The sequence below is a fragment of the Pygocentrus nattereri genome, chromosome 22, assembly GCF_015220715.1.
Source record: "Pygocentrus nattereri isolate fPygNat1 chromosome 22, fPygNat1.pri, whole genome shotgun sequence".
NCBI lineage: Eukaryota > Metazoa > Chordata > Actinopteri > Characiformes > Serrasalmidae > Pygocentrus > Pygocentrus nattereri.
Window position 1 is genome coordinate 28,242,608 of NC_051232.1, and position 20,434 is coordinate 28,263,041.

General features: G+C 37.9%; 1 long non-coding RNA gene across 3 annotated transcripts in view; it reads right to left on the reverse strand.

Annotated features, from left to right (window-relative positions):
• Positions 1–7,104: 7,104 nt before the first annotated feature.
• LOC119262099 overlaps positions 7,105–20,434 on the reverse strand; it is a 126,563-nt gene continuing 113,233 nt past the window's right edge. For 2 of the 3 annotated variants that reach the window (XR_005129424.1, XR_005129421.1), the window contains exon 4: positions 7,105–7,223. This is a non-coding gene — a long non-coding RNA (uncharacterized LOC119262099). Of the gene's footprint in view, positions 7,224–18,011; positions 18,073–20,434 lie in introns of those variants that run through there. The other variant, XR_005129422.1, reaches the window with a different exon arrangement.

Sequence of the window (20,434 nt, forward strand, 5' to 3'; positions counted from 1 at the left end):
TTGAATTGCTTGTGGTATTTCTGCATTTGTCACTAAACTACTATTAGTTTTGAGGATCAAAGCCAGAACAGTCAAGACTGTGATCAGGTGCTGTAATGAGGTATTTGACCTGGAGGCACACACGGCGTCCAGGGAGCTGTTGGCATCTCTCTCTGTCACTGAGATGGCCAGAATGATAATAGAGGTCAAGACCATTAAATGGGATGTAAAAAGTAAACTTGCATTGATTTTCCAAAATTAAATCTTGTTACAAGCAAGGGCAATTTTACTGCAGATGTAGTTCATGAAAGTTTAGTTCAGATGTACAGGCATAGAGATTACTCAAAAAGAGCACAGTAACAACAAAGGAAATCTCCTTTGTGCATGACGCAATCTAGGACAGCTTTACTTAATGTGATGTAAAGTTTAATTCAGATTTGTGTAACTTGCCTGCTTGTCTTAGAATTACTATATATGAGCCTAGTGTGCATGTAATGTAATGTGATTTCCAACAAACCTGTAGTGAGAAAAGTGGTGTCAGTAAATTACTTTGAATTTTTGGACCAGAGATGGTGTAATGGGATTGCTAAGCAATACAAAATGCATGAAAGATTCAGAGGGTGGTGCTGTTCTTATTTTCATACTAATAGACAGACCTTTGCTGGCTTTAAGGTAAAGTTGAACTTTACTTCGCACGTCACTGGGAGCGACAGAGAGCACCACAGCTTAGAACTTCAGACTGAGCAGCGTTCGACCTTCACTTAAATATTTAGCACTTCCAGACCGCTAACCCCCTCACATCTCACGCCTTTTCCCTCTTTTTGTTTTCTCCCTCTCTCTTTCTCTTTCCTTTTCTCTTACACAGATATTTCCTCAGCCTACTCAACATGGCGTCTTCCCAGGACCGAGCCCTCCAGGCACTGAGCTCAGAGTTGGCCTGGCTAGACCGGCAGATCACCGCCCTCCTGAAGAGGCAGGACGAGCTCCTTCGGCAGAAGTCGCAGTAGTTATATTATCCGCCATGTTAGAGTAAGGGGTATAAACAGACACGCCACTGTCTCCTGTTTTCCAGGTGCTCACGTTTTAGACATAGCCAAGCGCCTCCCCTCAGCCCTCCGCAGATGCGACGCCTTCAAGGCCGTGGTTATCCACGTCGGGACCAACAACGTCTCCGACCGACGGGAACATCGAGAGGGCCATCCACTGACTTCGAAGCGAAGGCCAAGTAAGTAGTGCTAAAAAGCGTTACAGCTAATCATGAGACTGTGTCCGTTCCCTGAATAAAACAAAGCATCAAAAAGCCTCGAAAAGTTTGATCTAGAAACCTCATTCATATCAGACCAGTTACACCAGTTTGCAATGACTGCACCTTTGGTCTAAAACTAGGACTGCTTAACATAAGATCCCTTACATCTAAAGCCATTATTGTAAATGAAATTATTACAGATCACGATTTTTATGCTCTGTGCCTCACAGAAACGTGGATTAGACCCAATGAATACCTTAGTCTAAATGAAGCCACTCCCACAGGCTACAATTATGCACATAGCCCTTGTTTAATTTTAATATCCACATTGACAATCTTCACGACGCACTAAGTAAGGTATTCACATCTATCATAGACTCCATGGGTTTCACCCAAATTATAAAAGGGCCCACACACTACCTCAACCACACTCTAGCCTTAATACTGACCTTTGGTGTAGACATAGATAACTTAGCCATTCTCCCCCAAATCACAGCCATCTCAGACCATTATCTTATCTCTTATGAAATCCAGTTTAGTGGTAATACCATGTCATCACCATGTTATCGTGTCAAGCAGACTATAACTTCCTCCACAGCTGGCAGCTTTATCAGAAACCTTCCTCAGTTATCAGGTTCTGTCAGCTGCCCATCTAATCCTACCGCGTTAGATATTATGACCAAATACCTAGAGGATACTTTTCGATCTACTTTAGATAGTGTAGCTCCATTAAAAAGTAAAATAGTACAGCAGAAAAAACTCGCCCCTTTGTATAACCATCACACTCGAGCTTTAAAACAGACTGCCAGACAACTAGAGCGAAAATGGCGCCTGACTAAATTAGCAGTGTTCCAGTCCACCTGGAAGGAGAGCCTTATAGACTATAGACTATAGAAGAGCTCTTACTGCAGCACGCTCAGCCTATCTCTCCTCATAGAAAACAATATGAATAATCCTAGACTACTATTTAGCACAATTTCTAAAATAACAGAGAACACAACTGAACCCCAGATGCCATCAGCCTATAGCAGCAATGATTTTATGAATTTCTTTAGCGATAAAATAAAAAAAATTAGACAGAAAATTCTGAACACACAGTTAAACTCCACAAACCTGCTGTCTTCTAATGCCAGTCTAGACCCTGAGAATATTACAGTCACTGCAGATAGGCTGGAATCGTTTACATTACTTTAAGAAAATGAACTAGTTAAAATAGTTTCTTCTGCAAAATCATCTACCTGTATTTTGGACCCCAATCCCTACAGGTCTACTCAAGGAAATATTACCAGAAATAACCAAGCCTATTCTGTCAATAAAAAAGTCCTCTCTTAGCCTTGGATACATCCCAAAAACGTTTAAATTTGCAGTAATTAGACTGCTGATTAAGAAAGCTAACCTCAATCCCTATGAACTATCAAATTATAGACCTCTCAAATCTCCCCTTTATATCTAAGATCCTGGAAAAAGTGGTAGTAAAACAATTAAGCTCTTTTTTGCATAGGAATCATCTACATGAAAAATTTCAGACTGGTCTTAGGCCAAATCACAGTACAGAAACAGCACTAGTAAAAATTGTAAATGATCTATCATTCTCTGACAAAGGAAATGTGTCTTTGCTAGTCCTCCTTGACCTTAGTGCAGCATTTGACACAATAGACCACGCTGACCACCACTGAGCTTCTTGCTTTACAACGCTGTGCAATCCTCACCCTCAGATCTTTTCTTTTTCCCACTTTGTACTATAATACTTCATACTAATAATGTTTGCTATCCGGTGTCGACCAGAGGAGGATGGGCTCCCCTTCTGAGTCTTGGTTCCTCTCAAGGTTTCTTCCTCTTTTAGGGAGTTTTTCCTTGCCACCGTCGCCGCTGGCTTGCTCATGGGGGCTCGGACCCGGAATTTCTTTTCTTTTCTTTCTGTAATACTGATTGTTCTGTAAAGCTGCTTTGTGACAACATCTGTTGTAAAAAGCGCTATATAAATAAATTTTGCTTTGCTTTATCTGGGTTACTATACTTGCTAAAGATCACTTAAATTTTATGTATGATGATAACGTTACAAAAAATGTTGAAATCAGTTAGTTAGCTAATGAGCTATTCTTAGCTGCTCACAGTTAGCTTGATAAATCAGTCATATTAAGCAGGACTGTATAACTCTCACATTTCTGATTAAAACATTGTGTAAAGACAAAATGTAATGAACGTATATACATGGCATTCTGTTGCTCCAAAAGTTTACTAAAACCTTGAGTGTAAAATACAGCAAGTCCTTCTAGAAACTAACATTGCTCTGACTAGCTACAATATGAGCTTTGGCATTAGCTTATCTGAAGGGGTATCTTCCATCACTAAAAGCTGCTCCTTTTATACACAAACACTTGCAGTTTTAATGTTAATGAATGATTTCTCTAATTTGAATAATGTAAACATGGTTTCCAGAATTCAATTTCTATGTTTTAAATCAGCATGCATGCATGTTTTGCATAAAATAAGTACCGATTTTACATATGTCAGTATGTTTGTTGAACTGTTTCCAAATCTCTCCATGTTGCCAAGGATTTACCTCGTTTGGCTAATCAATACTTCTTTATGGTAAAATTAAATGTCAGCAGACATCCATGAGACATGTGGAGCCAAACTTTGTTTGTTAAAATAGCTCACAATATACCAACGACTTTTTTCCAAACAACAAATTCATGTTTCTCTTTATTGTATTGTTTATGTGTAATGTGTTTTACAAGTACACTTATTACCAGGATAAATGACATAAAATGTATATATATATATATATACAGCTGCAGCTGCTGTTAATAATGATGTCTGTTATTGTCCTTGGATCACTCATGGATAATAGTCATGGATCATGAATAATACTTAAAGTGAGCAAATAACATTAAAATGAACCACCTTGGCAAATTGCCTTGTAACACATGTAAAGGAAAATACCAAATTTACAAATTAATTAAATCTTTTTCCAAAGAATTAAGCTGTGTTGCACAATAGATTAAAAAATTTAGATAATGGCAGAGGTGTCCAAACCTTTTTAAAAGGGGACCAGACTAGACCATATCAAAATCCCAGTGGGCTGCACATGCTTCGACAAAATATTATTCATAAATGATTCAATACATTAAGTATTCAAACCATGAAAACAAAAACAAACCAATTTAACTGCGTATCCTGCCACCGACCCATTCAGTATTTGGCGGTGGCCCTTTAAACTCATTTAAGTCTGACTGCAGTAGAGTTGGAGCTCATGCACATCCACGTTTGCTACAGTGAAACATATCAACAGAAAGAAATATAGATTTCTGTGTGCTACGATGTTTCTGTCACTATGTAAAGGTTGCACAGAGCTGCCTTTATTGTCAGATACACTGTTTTTCACAGCAAGAATGTAAACTCAATCAGAGTGAAATTCAGGTCAGTAAGAGCTCATTAAAAATTGGTTTCAGAGTAGCAATAAATAGTGACTTACCTGTGCCCCCCCCCTCCCCCCAAATGTAGTGTGACAATTTTGGCTCTTGCATCACATTACGTACATACCAAATAGATGCAACAACCTTAGAAAAAATAGCATTATTCACAGATAAGAAAACAGTTTAAACAAAAAACTACTACATTTGCTCTGATAAGACGTTTCTGTGACAGGAATGTAGATTCCAGCCACTTCAGAGTCTCTGCTCACTCACCCTCTGAATATTTATTGTAATGTTCATGGTTTGTTTCGTTATGTTTTTTCAGGTGTTAAATTCATTACACTCTTTTGACATATGACACACACGTTTGCTATGGTTTTCATTAAGCTTTTTTCATTTCACCAAAATCGTTGGTTCTCACTTTTAACTTGGTGCTTTTTAGCTGTAGTCATAACTAAATGTGAGCTAGTAAAATTTGCAGGTCTATTCAGACACAAATGGCTCTTACAATTTAGTGAACTTCATTCATAAAGTGCGGTGCAACAAGCTGTGTGCATACATTACTACTGCCATAGTCAGCTGAAAGAAAAAAATTGCAAAGTATAGGCTTCTGGGCTGCATTTGGCCTGAGGGTTGGACTTTGCACAGCCCTGGATTATGTCAATGCAACTTCACAGCATGCAGTCATTCCCATATTAAAGCTTCAGGGTGTTTCCATTTAACTCCTAGATATCTATCTTTTTGTGTGAGTCCTTGCCAGTGAGGAGATTTCAGCAGTGTTTTGTTTCCTGACTACATAGGATAACCAGAGAGTAACTACTGCCAAAAATGCTGTCACAAGTATATCTAAAAACAGCTCTTTCTAACACAGCATCAGTGATTAAAGACTTGTGTTTACATCATGCCACATTCAAACCACCATATCGTTTTTGCCAAAAAGGCATTTTTTTTTCCACTTCAAAATATCGTTTTCTTTTGAAATGCACCACTAAGGTGAGGCCTATGCTATATTTATTGGATATGTGTTTCTTAACACTAACAAAGCACATTAGACATACTACTAAATATAGTTACTTACATTTTTCTAATACACACAGGACCTATTTCATAGAGATACTTACATGTCATCCATTGTTCCTCTTTTTTTTTTTTTTTTTTTTTACATTTTTTGTTCAGATAACTGGAAAATAGTCAACGAGCCATTCGGATGTGGCTTTGTCTTCCTATGTCAAGTACAGACTCCTCAGAAATATATCGCTCCCTCATCTGAGTATCTTCACCTACGGAGAACCACCCTTGCAAAGTTGTACCACTTGCTTTCAGACCTGCTAGCATTATGTTGAAGCTAAGAGCTAAGCACAGGGCCTGTATCTGTGTGCTAACCACTGACACAAAGCTGAAGTCAGCTACTTATATGCCAGTATGTTGTTCAGATTTTCCCATTCCACCTTAAACTGCGCAGCAGCTGCATTGTCCTGGTGTCTTATGAGAACTGTTGACCCATTTAAGGTGGAATGGGAAAATTTGAGTAAGCAGCTGACTTCAGCCTTGTGTGTTTGACTGCATTTCCAATCTGGGTCAGTACCATGCAGGACCGGCAACAAAACTTTTATTAAAAGAAGGATCAAAACCAACTGTCAGTGGCAAAACTACAGATGAGAGAATTTAAAAATTAATTATGCTTTGTGTTTTTTGGCAGTTTAGCACTAGCCAATGCTGCAGGATCCAGACTAATGTCATGCTATGAGTTTGCTGAATGTCTGCAAGATCCTTAAGAACTTTATTTGATCAACACAAGAACAAGGTGAGATTAAGTCATACTCATGTTGGCACACCCCATGGAAGAGGGTGGGGTGGCTGGTGATTCATTATCATTTAAGGACACAGGCACTCAAACTGGCCATCCTGAACAGGACTGTTTAGATAGGGTGAGAGGGATGCTACTATGCTTGTATTTTGACCAAAGCATGCCATTAAGACCCCAGAAAACCGTGTTAACCCCTTAAACGGACAGGCACACTGTCAGGCCCAAAGATTTTTACACATTTCTATAATCTAAAAAAAGCTCTAAGAAAAGCTCTGCCAATTTGCATGGAAGTCCCTGTAGTTACTGAATAATAAGCATGTGATAAGTATGTGATAAGCTTGGGATTTTAAGGGGTTAAATAAAAGATAAGGTTTTCATAAAAGTTCATAAGATAGACGCAAAGCTGCAGACGGTGGGCATTTTGTGGAAATGTTGCTAAAAAAAGGTTCATGTAAAAGTTTCATTAACATCTGATCTCCTTGAGTAATCAGGGTGTCAAGCAGAAAGCACATTCCAATTAATTAGTAGCTCTTAAGGTCGCCAGAGTCACTATTAAATAGTTTTCAGCGAATGCAGTGTATGTGCTGGCACTGCGCACTATAGTTGTGAGCGACCTCCATCAGCTAGTTTAACAAGTGCGTACTTACCAGCTGGTAATGAGAGTCAAGAGGGTGAAGAGTGAAGCACTCACTATCCATCCATCACTCCTATCAGGCAGTGAAGTGCTTACAAGAGCAGGGAAATGCCAGGCTTGATTTTTGGAGGAGCTCAACTGAAAGAAATCAAATGGATCAGGCTCTTTTCAATATTGTAATTAAAAGACATTTTGTCACTTCTAATGGGAGACAGATTGCTTGGAAACTACGCAATATGTTACACAAACTGAAAGAAGTGATTTCATATTCAATTCAAACATGAAATGAAAAACAGATTAATTCAGCATAGTTTTGTCTTTCAGTTGAATTACTTTTGGTAATAATGTTGATGTAATCTATTGGTGTGTGACATTTATGCAGACATACAGTCCCCCAGTCCAATTTTAAAGGACAAGTATTACACATGTTCCTTCTATTTTATTTGGTTTCTCTTGTAAGTTCATGTACAACGTTTTTGTCATAATTTGATTTTACATGACCGTTTTCAAACATCTCTTTGTCTCTTAGAATTAAATAGGCTGTTTCTGTTTATATGCCTTTAAGTCTGTTCGGGTGCCCTATATCGAAAAGTGATCCAGACTAAAAACACTTGTAACTTCAATGTGAATGTGCTATTCTATCATAGGTTAAATAGGTAGACATATGTAAATGCACTGGCTTTTATGACATCACAAAAACAATGAATTCCAAAGAAATAAATAATAATAAATAATAAACAATAAATAAATTAACATAACATAAACCAGTACATATGTTGAGTGTGATACATACATTTTAAAACATTTTTAGATACAACATTTGTATTACCGTGCCTTTTATAAGGATCAATGATTTTAACTGGGTTCTGACCTGCTACCCTTTTATCTGTCTCATTCAAAAAGCAGTCTGGATTGAAATGTACAGAACTGAAAAGTGACATCACAACTATGATGATCTCAAAACAGACTGTTTTACCATACATGGACTGGGTCAACTAAAGGCCTGTTATGGCCATTTTGGCTAATTAAGCTAATGTCTGTGTAGTCAGAAGGGAATTTACCTATTTAGAGAGCTAATATCAAGTTACAGATGCATACTGATCTCATCGTAAAGCTACTTATTAACCCTTGACTGAATACAAAGCCCTTCAACACTAACCAGCCGCTCTTTAAATGCCTGCCTATTGCATAAGCACTGTGTCAAAAGCCCTGCTCTTTCGTCACCCTGGAGCAGCAGAAACGGCAAGCAACATGAACAAAGGGCAGTGAGAAACACAAGCAGGTTCGTTCTGTACAGTAGCAGCAGTTGTTACAGCACCCACACCCCAACACCTGACCCTGCCTTTTGTGTGCAGCACACCTGTTGGATTCCCTTTAGTGCCCACTGCCCAGGACCACTTAACCTTTGACTCTCAGGTCAGCCATGAGTGGCAGTGGGAGGAGGTGAGGGCAGGGCTTCTGTACCACAATGAATGGATTTCTTGTGTACTGATTCTGAGTGACTGTCTGCACATCTGTCAGCAAGGCACTCGTCCCATTGTCTGAACATGGAGGCCTACATACACTATCCTTCAAAAGTCTGTAATCACTCAACATTAAATCACACATTATCAATAATTTCAGTTATTTTTTTAAACAATTATGACTTATACAGTGTAGAGTACACCACACCAAAATACACAGATGTTTCAAGCGTTTCATTAATTCAAGCATTACATAAACTAAAAGCTATTACATGATAAACAATATATTGTAATTGTCTATTTACAACAATCTTTTGTCAAGTTACCTGTCTTGATATTTGATCACCACAATTTCACTTTTTATGTCATAAAACTAATACATTTTAGAAACATTTATAGCTCTGCTTATCATTGTGTACACATCATACATTTATTTTCTCTTCAATTCATTTTTGAACAGCTTCATCTGGACAGCTGAAATATAGATGAATATACACTACACTGTTAGAAATAAAGGTACTACGCAGGTACATGATTCATTCACCAAGGTACAAACAATGTAAGTGTACCCTCAAAAGTTAGAACGCTGTTTTAAAGGTCCAATGTTGTACCTTACATGAGTTTTTCCTAGTGGAAAAGTAGATATTTGTACCTTTTCATAATCAAACATTTTAAATCAGAAAAATAAAATAAAAAGCCTGGAGACGAGAAGGGGTGTGTGGAGTCAGTACAGTTTAGAAAATATAATTTCAATGGATTATGGTACAATTATGTTCTTTGAGTAAAAGCACTGGGATATACCCCTGAGGGTACCACCACAGTGACAAGAGGGGTATTGCCCCAGTGACAGTTTTGTACCTTTTTTTCTGAGAGTGTATATAGCCAAAAGTATGTATACACCCCTGCTAATTATTGAGTGTTACAGTGTTACAATCCAATCCATTTCTAACAGGTGGAAAAAATCAAGCATAGCCATGCAATCTCCATAGACAAACACTAGCAGCAGAATGTGTTGTACTGAAGAGTTCAGTGACTTTAAACGTGGCCCTGTCATAGAATGCCACAAGTCAGTTTGTGAACTTTTTGCTCTGTTAGATCTGTCCCAGTCAAGTGTAAGTGCAATTACTTGAAATGGAAGCATCTAGGAGCAATTCAGCCACAAAGCTATGGGTAATGCCAAATGTGTTTTGGAGTGGTATAAAGCACGCCATGATTCTGGAGTAGTGGAAACACATTTTCTGAAAAGATGAATTACACTTACTATCTGATGAATTAAATTCACTATCTGGCAATTAAATCTGGGTTTGACGGATACCAGGAGTGTGCTGGAGCCTATCCCAGTTGTCATCGGGCGGAAGGCAGGATACACCCCAGACAGGTTGTCAGCCCATCACAGGGCAGACAGACATACACACATGCACACCTAGGGGCAATTTACCAGGTCCAATTTGCCTGACTGCATGTCTGTCGACTGTGGGAGGAAACCAGGGTACCTGGAGGATACCCACGTAGACACGGGAAGAACATGCAAACTCCACACAGAAAGGACTCTGGTCACCCAGCTGGAGAATCGAACCCAGGTCCTCCTTCTTCTCAAGGCGACAGCACTACCCACCGCGCCACCATGCCACCATTTTTCAAAACAATAAAACCTATTTAACTGCAAGTATGTTTAAAAAAACATTCTGTTATGAAGTTCCTACTCTTCAACTTTGAAAAGATATAGCAGGAAGGTTTAAAAAATAAGAAATTTTAGACATGTCCACAATGATGAAGTGATTTGTAGTTTATTCCATAATAAATGGGAAAGCTGTATAACAGAAAATGAGTTCATGATACCTTACAATACTTCATAACTCAGAATACCTAATATTTGAAAAGTGGTAATCGAATCTGAAAGCAGATAACTTGACAAGAATTTAATAAAAACAGATCATTATAGCATTATGACTAATTGCTGTTCCCAAAATACTTAATGAATATGACATCTACCAATACATTCTGGTGTCTATTTTATAACAGCTCAGTCAAGTCCTTAAGTCACAAATGAATTAAATAATAGCAGTGTTAAACATGACAAGTGATACCAAACTTTTGAACGGCCATGCGGCACTTACTACTGAGTTTCAGTCTGATGGCTGTGCTTCTGAATAGATAGATTTAAAGGGACTTTTAATGTGGCTGTTTAATACATGGCAAGGCTTAATCTGTGACTTCAAAGCTGGAGAGTCACTGTGTGGCTAGAATTTATATACACTAGATTGAGTAGAGATGACTTGGTCACCCAGCGGCCACAGCTGTTCTGCTCTGTGTCGCTTGAGTGGAGTTCAAGTGATGCTGATGTGAAGTGAAAGGCCAAAGTTTTCCACCTCACCTCAGCGGCCAAGCTTCTGCTCAACTCTTCCATAACCTCTGTTTGGATCGATCTGCTTGGGCCCACTGTGCCATATGCACTCTTGTGGAGTTCTTGCTAACATAATGGTTGGTCAGACTTCAAAAATGGGGCAAATAAAGAAGCAAATCATGTGATCTGAGCACAAGTGTTCTGTCTGTTTGGTCTCCAGAGGTGAGCTAAGTGCATTTTACCAATAGGAAAAAAGCCTTAAGAATGTAGCCTACATGCTATGATTTGACCTGCTTGTGAATGACCTGAAGAAATTATGGCAAAGCTTATAGAACCTTTGTATGATTTTGTCAGGTACATCAGGAACTATCAATGCAACCATCTTAGGTAGGGAAGATTTCAAAAAAGTTCATTTAAAGCAATCAAAAAGAATATCAGCCATTTAATCAGGCAGGAGACATCCTTATTCCCACCTGAATAACTCATCAGTAGCCAAAGCACACAGAGCCATTTTCATTCCCCTTTGTCCTTTCAAAAGTGACATGGTGCCAGTGAAGCAAAAAAGAAAAAAAAAGTCGTCCAATTAAAATGTATTTCAGCCCATCTTCACTTTTGTCATATTCATCAGGATTATGCAAATAAGGGGAAGCCTGAGGAGGCTCTTGTCATGTTGTCTGACAGGGAAGCATATCAACCCAACCCCTTTCTGCCATAATCTTCAATCAGCCAGAACGCACTTTCCCCCTCCTCTATATTCAAAGCTATCTAAAAAGATTTTTCTCCCCTTTTCATGGGCCATGAATGTGGGGGACATGCTCTCATCACACCTCAAATCTGCTATCTTCACTTCAATCAACATATAAAAGGACAGCCAAAAAAAAAAAAGGTTATGCAAATACATTAATCTCTTTTACGTATGGCCATTACATGCTATTCATTTTTCAGGAAATATTTTTGATTAGATCATAAATAAGATAATCCACTTGCATAAAGAAGGGAAACCCAAATGATAATAAGTAAAAAAAAAACAGGACTTTCCAAAACTGTACTTAAAAAAATGGGACTCTTAATTAAGTGTAACAAGATAAGAAAAATACCACCAAAACTATCACCATAAAGCTTGGATTTTTATCCATTATTGCTGTCCATTTCTCCACTGTGAGAAGATAAGTGAGCTTGATGGTTATGAAAGGATGTATAGCTGTCAAAAAAAACACTGAGCACCCCAGAGTCCAGACCTCAACATCACTGAATGTGCTTGGTACATCTATGATCATCAGAAGCAAAAAATGCAATCAACTTCAAACTTTGGAAGTGTGGAAAAATATTCCCACTTTCTGAAAACTGAAAGCAAGCCCCCTGAAAAGAATGGAAGCTGTAATAGACAAAGGGTGAAAACACTAAATACTGAGAAAACTGAGTTATCTAGTTATCAAGACTTCTCTGTAATCTTCTTATAAGTGTGCATTTTGTGCTTATTTTATGCTGATGAATAATGAACAGCTTATATTTAATGGTCATTTTGCCTGGAAATTAAACAGACGAAGGGCAGTGTCTGATTTTTGCAGGGTACTCTATTATTACTGATAAATGGGAAAATGTAATTATTATTTTTGATTTGATATGATGTTGTGAATCAAAAGTCTTTCTACAATTTCCTTCCACACCATGAGGTGTTCCCAAGTGAAACAATGTGTTAGGTAGGGACGTGAGTTACTAATTTTCACTTGATGATAGGTAAAGGATGTGAACCATGATATTATTAGTTGATATTATTTTCTGTGCTCTCTGGTACACGCTGATGTAATCACAAGAAGTAATTCAGCCCTGGTCCTTATAGCACTAACAGTGGTCCTTCGCAAGGCTGTCTACCAAGTATGGCAACAGGTGCTTTTGATGATTGATTTTAGGTGCCTCTGTACACCCACATGGCTGCTGCAGTCTGACAGGTGGCTGTTGTCCATGGTGCTGAATTCTCTTTCCCTCAGCTGTCTGTTATTCTGGTGGAACAATGCAATCTCTGATGTCTGGACTTAGTGCCCTCATGGTAATCACAGCCAGCACATGATCACTGATTAGATATGTGATGGCAGTTTTTATAAACATTATTATATTTTATATTACTTTTTCAAAATGCACTGCGACATACTTATTCACCTTTTTGTTGCTATCACCTTTAGAAATCATTTCATTATTCTGAATGTATTGGTAATATTTCTGGCAATATTGTTAAAAAGACATGCTAATAAAGCTACACTGATGTGATCTTATTCAGGCAATGAAAGTAAGAAAGAAAGAAAGAAAGATAAGACATGGTGTGCTGCATGGGCCTTGATTTTATAAACTGAGAAAAGTAACTTCAAGAAAAAAGGCTTTGAATAACAGCATAATGAGAAAAGGCACCAAAAAATATTCTAATTTTATAATATAAAATGATTATATTATAAATTACTATTTATAAACTTTTAAAAATAAAGGTCCCACAAAAGATTCTCTTGTGTAATGTCACAACTCCTTAAAAATGGGGAGTTCTTCAAGGGTTCTTTAGTGAATGTAGTGGTTCTATATATAGATACAGAATCATTACAACTCAAAAAAGTATTTGAGTGCTTAAATAGTTATTTTCTTGTTTGATATACCAGGGAACCCATCATATATATATATATATATATATATATATATATATATATACATAGAGAGAGAGAGAGAGAGAGAGTCCTTTAAGAATTTTTACAATCATCCAAGTTCACCAATAGGCTGTGGAGAAACCTTTTTTCTTAAAAAAAAAAGAAAAAAAAGATTGCTTTAAAGTGTTCTTTTAAACAAAGCCATAAAAGAACCACTTTGACAACATGGTTTGTGAGCATGAATGCAAAGGTTCTATACAAATGTAAATGTTCTTCTTAGAACATTATGTGGAGGTTCTTTAAACTTTTAAAAAGGTTCAACATTCTCACACATCTCTTTTTCAAACATGGTCCCCTGAAGAACCACCACTGAAAGAGAACTAAAAGTGGTTCTTCCACGGCATCACTCCAAAGAATTCGATCTGGCACGATTATATAAGGATTACTCAATAAAATATCAAAAGTACAGACTTTATTCAATGACCACAGCTTCAACTTCTGCTGCCACATCTAAAGCAACAGAGCTTTACAAGGCAATCCCTATGCCCTTCCATGCTGAGGGTTTGCATGCCTTCAAAACTGTGCCACCATAAATAGCTTTGGTCTGGGCTGAGATATGAGGGAATCACAGAGCTTTTATCCTGTTTTCCAGCAAGCCACAGGTGGCATGTATCGCTGAGCCCCAGCACAGCCCTGTAGGGATGGGTTAGATGGTCCAGCCATCCAATCAGCTTTTCTTCAGAAGTTAGAGCAAGCAGGAAGCTACTAGAGGGAAATTGCCATTTCACGCTGATCTTCTACCAAATTCTCAGCTTAACGATTAGAAGGGGCCATAAAACTGATCTCAGATCAGCTCAAAAGAGAGCTCAAATGCAACTCTGAGTGGAGGCCCCTTTATCATCATTAGCCATGAGCATGAGCACTGAGTCACACAAAGGGATTTAGTGGGTGCCAAGTCAAACTCGCCTCAGAGAGTTGAGGACACAGTAACAAGACTACAGTAACAAGAACTACAGTAACAAGAACCACTGCTGTTTCAGGGGCATTATGCTGTGTTCTGAAACAGTTTGCAGAACTGGAATAAATGAAGGTGTATCTGCAGGGTCTCTGAACAGCCACCATGCAAGAACAGTTAATGAAGTGTGCTTGGATTGCATGAATCGAACATTGCACTACATGTTGCACAGACATTTTGTCAAAATTAAATGTTAAAGCTATTAAGAAGCTACAGTGCCAACTATTTTAGTTCTAAAACCACTCTGTCTATGCACTGTGCCAAAGCTTGTTTGAAAAAAGCAAAACAATCCACAGTTAGGCCATTTTGAATGCTCTGCACCATTTCATTGCCTTTTTAAAGAAACCCTGATAACTCCATTGTTTTATGCCAGCTGCCCTTTATATATTGTGAACATTCTATGACAAATGGACAAATAGGAACTGGTCCAAATAAGTTGATTTCTTACATTTACACATGTTAAATTAACACTGTTTTTTTGTCTTTCTGGTATGCTCTTAAAAAGATTCCTAAATGGTTTTGGCCTTGAACATATGGTGCTAACAAATACATTCAATTTATATGTATAGAACTCTTAAGCTATGTAAAGGTTGAAGCATCCATTGAATCATTCTTTAGAAAACCAAAAGTGGTTCTTCTAGGGAAGTAGTCTGCAACCCTCCTAAAGCTATACTTTCCTGCAGAGTTTAGTCTCCAGTGAGGGAGATGCTATAGAGAGTGGAGAAGATGTTATATAGGTTGGCATCTTGCTGCCCTAAAGCTGCTGATGAGAACACTGAATACTCAGAGTGTTGTTGAAACACCACAGAACTTCAGCCAGAGAACAAACGAGAGACAGAGAAAATACCTTCCTCCAAAACATCTATCTTCAGTATCATGACCATCCAAACAACAATCACTGCGTTTGTGGGGAAAGAAAAAAATAAACTGTCCAAGTTGGAGAGACTTCAGCAAGAGGAAGTTAACAATTCTGTCCCCAGATAAAAATCAAACAAACTTGTTTGAAAGCTAAAATTGCAGGTAAATGAGTCACCATTCAACATTGGGCAAGGTGCAATTATCTGATTGCATCTACACTAGCGACTTTATGCTGAGTGCAAAAGCAGAACAAGGACAGATAATACCAATCAGCCTTCTATCGTTTGCTAAGGCTGAGACAGGAGGTTAGAACCACCATCTGAAAGAACTGACGGAGTAGCTCTGCTTCTGTCCTGTTACCTTCAGGCTGAAGTGTTTTCTTACCCGTCCTTGTAACATTTGCAACAGGCCACGCAATGATAATTAAGACCCCAGGCATTTACTTTCCACTTTGCTTTTATCTGTGTTCTGTGATTGGCAGGAACTCTGATTGTTCTGACTGAACCAACATTTTAACATTTGTTTTAAAATAAAAAATGGACCTCTAGGGTTCTATGAGTGATGGCCTAGAAGAACCATTTCAGGGTCGCATAAAAACACTTATGCTGCAAGCTGTTTTCACACCTAGTTCATTTGATGACGTCTGCACAGGAGTTTGTGATACTGCATGTTTTTCATTCGATGCGGCTGGTTTCACACTGCAGCAACTACAGTGCAACAAATTAAAGATGTAGTTTATTAGTCAGAGATTTTAAAGGGATGCAAGAGCTCTGTTACTTTCCCATTTGCCATCTGAGCCAAAAATACTTACTTTAAAATAAAATTTATTTTTATTTTCAGGCATAACACTATGACCAGCTCCTTGTTTTTACGCTCATTGTCCATTTTATCAGCTCCACTTACTGTATAGTTGCACTTTGCAGTTCTACAATTACAGGCTGTAGTCCATGTGTTTCTCTGATACTTTGTTAGCCCCATTTTACCCTGTTCTTCAGTGGTCAGGACCCCCATGGACCCTCACAGAGTAGGTACTATTTGGGAGGTGGATCATTCTCAGCACTGCAGTAACACTGATGTGGTGGTGTGTTAGTGAGTGTTGTGCTGGTACAAGTAGATCAGACACAAGTGCTGCTGGAGTTTTTAAACACTGTCTCCACTCACTGTCCACTCTATTAGACACTCCTACCTTGTCAGTCCACCTTGTTGATGTAAAGTCAGAGACAACAGCTCATCAGCTGCTGCCAAGTTTGTGCTAATCGTCCTTTAGTCCTTCATCAGTGGTCACAGGATGCTGTTGGCTGGATATTTTTGGTTGGTGGACTATTCTCAGTCCAGCTGTGACACGGAGGCGTTTCAAAACTCCAGCAGTACTGCTGTGTCTGATCCACTCAACAAAAAGGTCACAACTAATTGGACAGACTTCATGATTGATGATTTCAGTTTGAAAACAAAACTGGGATATTATTCAATTAATATTCAGAACCACACTATTTTTTATTGTTTGGTGTTTAAATGCCTTTGCTTGGTTTTGTGTTCATATTTCAAACAAACCACACACATCTCTGAGCTAATATGAACCCCTCTGGGGATTGGGATCACACCACCATTGTATGTTTACACTTGTTCTAAAAATTATGCACTACAAGGGCAATCACATCAAAATTTGTTTTAATCATATTCGCATAATATAAAGATTCTATACCAGTGATCTCTAACCTTGGTCCTGGAGAGCTACCGTCCTGCACAGCTGTGTTCCAGCCTGTACCCAATAAGCTGCCCAATAAAACACCTGATCCAGCCAAACAGGGACTTGGAAAGAGTTTGATTAGCTGGAGCAGATGTGGCAAATTGTGATTGGAACTACACTAGCTCACTAATGTAGCTCTCCAGGATGAGGTTGGAGACCACAGCTCTGTATCAATTTAATGGTTCTTCTGAGAATTTTGAGGAGATTTTTTAAATGAAAGAAGAATGTTCTTTACACTCACGTACACATCTCATTTATAAAAAATATTCTCCAATGAAACATCTAATGAAAAACTATAGGTAGGTGCCCAAAAATGGTTCTTCTATGGCAGTGCGCAGAGAACTATTTTGGCATGATTTTTAAGAGTGTAAAGCTGTTTCTATCAATTATATTAACAGCATTAAAAAATTAAACAAAAATAAGCATTAAACCAGTTAAGATTTTAATTTACTTAACAATAACAAACAAAACTTTTCACTGGTTCCAAAATACTAGGATTTTAAATGTACATTATCATCATGCAAACTGCCTACTAATCAACTAGCCTACAGGTAATTTATCAAAAAGCTATATTTTTAGTTAGCTTTAATTTGGAGTTGAAGTAAGCATTTGTGTATGAAGCATTTGTGTGGTGATGTGTGGACCTACTCTGACTTTTATATAATTATTATATAAGTTAAACTCAGGGATTAAAATAAAATCTAAAAAATGTAAGACATGGTCCCTTTAATCTGTATTAGTGCAAACCAGCCAAACACCCTGAGTGGTGTAATAAGGTTTTAACACATAAAATCTTAATTTTATAAAGTGTAACCAGCAGAGGGAGACATTTCCCATAATACAATTAAGAAAAGTGCACAAACATACCACAAGGTGGCACTGTGTCCTCAGGAACAGTCCAAACACATGTCCTCTGTCTGGATATAGGTATATCTGCATGTGCACAAACAAATGTATTATTATAAGAGTAGCAAATACTGTGTGATAAAACAAATTCTGTTGTATTAGTTATCAGTAGAAAGCATTGATTTTGACAGCATTCATTTTATTATCCACGTTTCCATGTCCACACATGCTATTTCTATATAATCCACAGATTCACAGCGCCACAGCTGCTTCTTAGAAGGTGCTCTGAGTTTATGGCTCAGGGCATAAACTATGTCCCTCCGTTTCTCATCTCCCTCTGCTCTCTGAAAGATGGCCATTCCCCAGTGGAAAATGATGGATGCTGATCTTGACTTGCAAGATTGCGAGGATGAGTGAAAACTGATAACACAACTGAAGGAGGACACAACACTTTCAAGTCTGTAAGCCATCAGGCCTTGAAAACAGTCAAGAGCACATAATTCGCATATCCTCCAGCTGTTTGGAACTAGGTTTTCAAGGTTTATATTCTTGATGGTTATTTATATGAAAATCACACTTGGCAGACAAAGGATGTCTGTAACACCTTGTAAATAAATCAGTCAGTGTCTCTTTAATTTAGAGTACTGACTGCGGAATTGTGACTGAACCTAGGGACAATAAGAAAAGAAAAGCATTAGCATTAGCTAAACACATGACAAGCTCCTGCAGCTTGCAGATATATTAGCTGCATCCAAGATGACATATTTTTACATATGACATATTTTCATATGCCCAAACAGTACGAACTGCATGTGAAACCCATACACTCCTAAAAAAGGTTCTTAAATGGTTCCTGGTTCCTGGAACTATTTGAAAATGTTCTTAATACTAGCACACTTAATTTACAAAAAAAGGATCTTTGAGGAAAGCAACATTATTTCAAAGAACACTTCAGGGCTGCAAAGTACTCAGATGCTATACTATACTGTAGCCTTAAAAAATTGGGTTCCTCGAAGGTACTTCACTTCCATCTTTATATAGAATAATGATAACACCATTTGTATGTTTAAAATGATTTTTGCATGGTTTAATGATAGAGTATCTTTATAGTTCTAGATAGCACCAAAAGATGACTCTATACTAAACTATGTGTTTATACTAAACTAAGCAGTGTTAGGGATGCCATGAAAATAGCTTGTTCTGCTATGGCAAATAAGCATGTAGTGTGATGGTTTTAAAAGTCTTACAGTCAATTTTATGACATAAAGTGGAATTAAGTTAAATGAAAAAAAGTTCAGACAGAATAAAACAAGATTACTTGGAACAAATTACACTGCGGTTATGCAAAAGAAAGGTTACGGCCAAGGAATCCCTATAGGTACTACAGGAGACACTGGAAAAACTTACCACCCTGAAAGCCAACCTCCTATAGAAAGATTTTCCTACCTTTCTGTCCTTTATATAAACTATGCCTCTTTTCTAATTTCCCTTTCACAAGCTTGACTTATTGAAATCCTTTTGAACACTGGAAGACACCTGAGACCGAAATACTCTGGAAATATGGTTGTGGGGATCTATTTAACCAACCACTGAACATGATTCTCTCAGTTAAAACTCAAGTTCACACACGGCACTCTCTGCTCCTTGTGACTGCCGACCATCACTGACTATCATCACCTCAGCGGGGACCACAAAACAGAGAGAGGAGTGTATCGAATAAATCAAATATCTGTCAGTATGAGCTTTGCTGTTTGGAGCAGAACAGAAAAAGCATGTTTTGTATGTAAAGTATGAAGTTAACTCTACATGACTAGACAGGAGTCACTTGTTCTAAACATACTGTATTCTGGCAATTACAATTTATTCTTGCTAATTACTTTTACTTGACTTTTTTCAATATTATTCCAGTGTAATTATGTAATCAAATATACTAAATGTACAAAATTATCCAGACACTTTCTCCTTTGGTCAAGTGAAAGCATAAATCATCACATATTTGCCTTGAATTGAGTCATGTTGTTAAGAATTCTCAAATAGACTTGCTTGTGTGACTTCTATACTGTTACCTACAAAAAGAACAGATATGCACTGTCTAGCTAAGTAGCAGCTATCTAAAACCTTGATATTGTGTCAAATCGTTTGTCTGTTTATTAAACATAAAGTCATACAGTTTTAGAAACCAAAGGAGTAAGTCTATGTCAACTACATCTAGGGTAAGGGGAAAGTACGGTACATTTGATTTTTGCCTGAATCATCTTTTTAAGCAGCAAAACTACAGCAACTACAGTCTCAAGCTGAACTTCTTCCACAAAAGCAAACTGCCAAGGCACAAGCTATAGGTTCATGTACTTGAATGAATCTGAAATGAGTGTTTGGCTCCTTTTCATGCTTTGGATCTATTTCTGTTACACTAGGTTGTGCAGGCTTTTGAATCTTGGGTAGACTGGGG